Source organism: Schistocerca nitens, chromosome 4, assembly GCF_023898315.1.
Source record: "Schistocerca nitens isolate TAMUIC-IGC-003100 chromosome 4, iqSchNite1.1, whole genome shotgun sequence".
Classification (NCBI taxonomy): Eukaryota; Metazoa; Arthropoda; class Insecta; order Orthoptera; family Acrididae; genus Schistocerca; species Schistocerca nitens.
The window spans coordinates 946860059-946866058 of NC_064617.1; positions in this window are offsets into that span (position 1 = coordinate 946860059).

Consider the following 6000-nt stretch of genomic DNA (forward strand, 5'->3'; position numbering starts at 1 on the left):
AGTGTAGCCGATATTGTATCAAACACTCCGCACGGAGAATACAAGCGCCAAAACACATATGGAAGGAGGCGTAGACAAGCATAAACAACACAACAACCCACATGGGAGGATACGAACACGACTACAGATTCCGAAACCGAGGAAGGAACACTAAGTGAACATGACTCAGAAGGGATCAACATGTAAGGGACTAAAACCAACAATGTATGACACTGCATGCCACAACACAGTCACAAACAACACAACAATCATAAAAAAACACCGACACCACATACTAAGACTGTAGTCATAAGGTGATGTCGCTTGGGAGGAGAAGTCTCGAAGAACTTTTATTCCGAGGCTCCTCCTCCCCAGTGGCACCATGCATAGTGTTTAAAGCATACTCCACACAAGCCGTAATGTATTGCTCGACTTATTGTGTACAGACAGAAGTATATTCTCTTCTCTACTCAAAGCATAATCAATGAACTTCATATATCAGAAATGTATTAAGTTATTTAAGGAATAATGCAGTCAAGAAGCAATGAACTATATTATATTTCAACTAACAAGTTACAAACTTAAGTGTATTTCTCATATGAAGTTAAAATTCATGTATTCCATGTATCAAGTGCTAAATCAGCATTTAATCTGTATAATCTGTGTAAACATACATTAGCGGAAACCATTTCACATGAGAATAGCTCGAGGTTGTACCGAGACCTTCTCATCTGAAATAGAAATAGACCGTTACTAACCAACATGCTACTTAGACTGTATTACTCATCCAAATACAGCTTATCACTTCCCTCTATATATTACAAATTATTCTTAACCACGCTCATTGTGTTGTATTTTCTTTTCTTATTCTTCTTTGACATTTGCATTGTACAAATTATATTCTCATCAACTATGTAGTAACAAATTATGTGGAACCATTTTAACAATTGTTGAGCATTCAATTCGCTGTAACCTCAGGGAAATTTTTATATATTATGTTCTTTACATTATTTTTAAGAAAAGCATTAATAACTGTATACCAATAAGACTCTAACAATGAGAAGTCTTTGCTATTAGATTCAGAAGCATTCGAGCCACCTTACATTTCAAGGCTGTGGGTTACTCTGTACTGTTAACGAAATAAATAACTGTTTTTACAGGTGAGACGTGACACCTTGACTTCCCACACGTGACTTTAACAGCAGTAGCTAATTACTCTGCAAAACTATGATTTTTAGCAGCCAGTGTAATCCATGCAGCAGAGAGATGCAGAGAGAATCACACGCATTTGAATTCCTTAAATATACATACCTTTTTTTTTGTATGCATATCTCAAAGCATACGTACCTCCGAGATCCTAGAAATATGGATAAAGGAATATGGTGCTTGTGTTGACAATGAAATAATAAGCAATGAGTTGGAAGAAAGAAATTTAATTTCTTTACAGGTCTCTAGAACTTAGTGCCCTTCTTCAGAAGGTTACGCCTATTGCATTATTTGCAAGTGTCAGTGAGAAAGTGCATACAGAAAAATGCCACGGTCATCTAGTTCACACTGTCTGCATAAAACTATTAGAAGCACTGGTTTTATGCAGACACTATGACCAACACGACCATGGCATTTTGCTACATGCACGTTATTATTGACAGGCGCAAATAACGCGATAGGCAAAACCTTCTGAGGAAGGGCACTAAGTCCTAGAAACCGGTAAATAAATTTCGTTTATGCGACTGGTTGCTTATTATTTCATTATTTGCGACTACAGTTACTGAAGATGGACAAAATTTTAGAATACTGTAATTTCTTGATGTTGTCCGCACGCTTGTGAGATGAAATTTGGTGTCATGTACAGTACCTACAGAGTACAGAAACTATAGGGGTGTACAGTTGTACAGTGTGTGTGTGTGTGTGTGTGTGTGTGTGTGTGAGTGATAGCGCCAATTTACGCAATTTTCAGGCAAATATCTTTGAACATCAATTTAAGTGAAGTTTATGTATTTTTTCAACATGGAAATATTTTGTACCTCTGAACATGACACAGATAAGAGACATCTTTGAACATGACACGATTTTCAAGCAATCCAAGTGAAGCTTATATATGTTGTTGTTGTTGTGGTCTTCAGTCCTGAGACTGGTTTGATGCAGCTCTCCATGCTACTCTATCCTGTGCAAGCTTCTTCATCTCCCAGTACCTACTGCAACCTACATCCTTCTGAATCTGCTTGGTGTATTCATCTCTTGGTCTCCCTCTACGATTTTTACCCTCCACGCTGCCCTCCAATACTAAATTCGTGATCCCTTGATGCCTCAAAACATGTCCTACCAACCGATCCCTTCTTCTGGTCAAGTTATATTCAATACTTCCTCATTAGTTATGTGATCTACCCATCTAATCTTCAGCATTCTTCTGTAGCACCACATTTCCAAAGCTTCTATTCTCTTCTTGTCCAAACTATTTACTGTCCATGTTTCACTTCCATACATGGCTACACTCCATTCAAATACTTTCAAAAACGACTTCCTAACACTTAAATCAATACGCGATGTTAACAAATTTCTCTTCTTCAGAAACGCTTTCCTTCCCATTGCCAGCCTACATTTTATATCCTCTCTACTTCGACCATCATCAGATATTTTGCTCCCCAAACAGCAAAACTCCTTTACGACTTTAAGTCTCTCATTTCCTAATCTAATACCCTCAGAATCACCCGACTTAATTCGAGTACATTCCATTATCCTCGTTTTGCTTTTGTTGATATTCACCTTATATCCTCCCTTCAAGACACTATCCATTCCGTTCAACTGCTCTTCCAAGTCCTTTGCTGTCCCTGAGAGAATTACAATGTCATCGGCAAACCTCAAAGTTTTTATTTCTTCCCCATGGATTTTAATACCTACTCCAAATTTTTCTTTTGTTTCCTTTACTGCTTGCTCAATATACAGATTGAATAACGTTGGGGAGAGACTACAACCCTGTCTTACTCCCTTCCCAACCACTGCTTCCCTTTCATGTCCCTCGACTCTTATAACTGCCATCTGGTTTCTGTACAAATTGTAAATAGACTTTCGCTCCCTGTATTTTACCCCTGCCACCTTTAGAATTTGAAAGAGAGTATTCCAGTCAACATTGTCAAAAGCTTTCTCTAAGTCTACAAATGCGAGAAACGTAGGTTTGCCTTTCCTTAATCTTTCTTCTAAGATAACTCGTAAGGTCAGTATTGCCTCACGTGTTCCATTATTTCTATGGAATCCAAACTGATCTTCCCCGAGGTCGGCTTCTACTAGTTTTTCCATTCGTCTGTAAAGAACTCGTGTTAGTAATTTGCAGCTGTGGCTTATTAAACTGATTGTTCGGTAATTTTCACATATGTCAACACCAGTTTTCTTTGGGATTGGAATTATTATATTCTTCTTGAATTCTGAGGGAATTTCGCCTGTTTCATACATCTTGCTCACCAGATGGTAGAGTTTTGTCAGGACTGGCTCTCCCAAGGCCGTCAGTAGTTCCAATGGAATGTTGTCTACTCCGGGGGCCTTGTTTCGACTCAGGTCTTTCAGTGCTCTGTCAAACTCTTCACGCAGTATCGTATCTCCCATTTCATCCTCACCTACATCCTCTTCCATTTCCATAATATTGTCCTCAAGTACATCGCCCTTGTATAGACCCTCTGTATACTCCTTCCACCTTTCTGCTGGCCCTTCTTTGTGGGAGACTGGGTTTCCATCTGAGCTCTTGTTGTTCATACAAGTGGTTCTCTTATCTCCAAAGGTCTCTTTAATTTTCCTGTAGGCAGTATCTATCTTACCCTTAGTGAGATAAGCCTCTACATCCTTACATTTGTCCTCTAGCCATCCCTGCTTAGCCATTTTGCACCTCTTGTCGATCTCATTTTTGAGACGTTTGTATTCCTTTTTGCCTGCTTCATTTACTGCATTTTTATATTTTCTCCTTTCATCAATTAAATTCAATATTTCTTCTGTTACCCAAGGATTTCTGCTAGCCCTCGTCTTTTTACCTACTTGATCCTCTGCTGCCTTCACTACGTCATCCCTCAAAGCTACCCATTCTTCTTCTACTGTATTTCTTTCCCCCATTCCTGTCAATTGTTCCATTACGCTCTCCCCGAAACTCTGTACCACCTCTGGTTTAGTCAGTTTATCCAGCTCCCATCTCCTTAAATTCCCACCTTTTTGCAGTTTCTACAGTTTTAATCTACAGGTCATAGCCAATAGATTGTGGTCAGAGTCCACATCTGCCCCTGGAAATGTCTTACAATTTAAAACCTGGTTCCTAAATCTCTGTCTTACCATTATATAATCTATCTGATACCTTTTAGTATCTCCAGGATTCTTCCAGGTATACAACCTTCTTTTATGATTCTTGAACCAAGTGTTAGCTATGATTAAGTTGTGCTCTGTTCAAAATTCTACCAGGCGGCTTCCTCTTTCATTTCTTAGCCCCAATCCATATTCACCTACTACGTTTCCTTCTCTCCCTTTTCCTACTGATGAATTCCACTCACCCATGACTATTAAATTTTCGTCTCCCTTCACTATCTGAATGATTTCTTTTATTTCATCATACATTTCTTCAATTTCTTCGTCATCTGCAGAGCTAGTTGGCATATAAACTTGTACTACTGTAGTAGGTGTGGGCTTCGTATCTATCTTGGCCACAATAATGCGTTCACTATGCTGTTTGTAGTAGCTTACCCGCATTCCTATTTTCCTATTCATTATTAAACCTGCTCCTGCATTACCCCTATTTGACTTTGTGTTTATAACCCTGCAGTCACCTGAACAGAAGTCTTGTTCCTCCTGCCACCGAACTTCACTAATTCCCACTATATCTAACTTTAGCCTATCCATTTCCCTTTTTAAAATTTCTAACCTACCTGCCCGATTAAGGGATCTGACTGACATTCCACGCTCCGATCCGTAGAACGCCAGTTTTCTTTCTCCTGATAACGACGTCCTCTTGAGTAGTCCCCGCCCGGAGATCCGAATGGGGGACTATTTTACCTCCGGAATATTTTACCCAAGAGGACGCCATCATCATATAATCATACAGTAAAGCTGAATCCCCTCGGGAAAAATTACGGTCGTAGTTTCCCCTTGCTTTCAGCCGTTCGCAGTACCAGCACAGCGAGGCCGTTTTGGTTATTGTTACAAGGCCAGATCAGTCAATCATCCAGACTGTTGCCCTTGCAACTACTTCTTTTATGATTCCTGAACCAAGTGTTAGCTATGATGAAGTTGTGCTCTGTTCAAAATTCTACCAGGCGGCTTCCTCTTTCATTTCTTACCCCCAATCCATATTCACCTACTACGTTTCCTTCTCTCCGTTTTCCTACTACCGAATTCCAGTCATCCATGACTATTAAATTTTCGTCTCCCTTCACTATCTGAATAACTTCTTTTATCTCGTCATACATTTCTTCAATTTCTTCGTCATCTGCAGAGCTAGTTGGCATATAAACTTGTACTACTGTGGTAGGAGTGGGCTTCGTGTCTATCTTGACCACAATAATGCGTTCACAATGCTGTTTGTAGTAGCTTACCCGCATTCCTATTTTTTTTATTCATTATTAAACCTACTGCTGCATTACTCCTATTTGACTTTGTATTTATAACCCTGTATTCGCCTGACCAAAAGTCTTGTTCCTCCTGCCACCGAACTTCACTAATTCCCACTATATCTAACTTTAACCTATCCATTTTCCTTTTTAAATTTTCTAACCTACCTGCCCGATTAAGGGATCTGACTGACATTCCACGCTCCGATCCGTAGAACGCCAGTTTTCTTTCTCCTGATAACGACGTCCTCTTGAGTAGTCCCCGCCCGGAGATCCGAATGGGGGACTATTTTACCTCCGGAATATTTTACCCAAGAGGACGCCATCATCATATAATCATACAGTAAAGCTGAATCCCCTCGGGAAAAATTACGGTCGTAGTTTCCCCTTGCTTTCAGCCGTTCGCAGTACCAGCACAGCGAGGCCGTTTTGGTTATTGTTACAA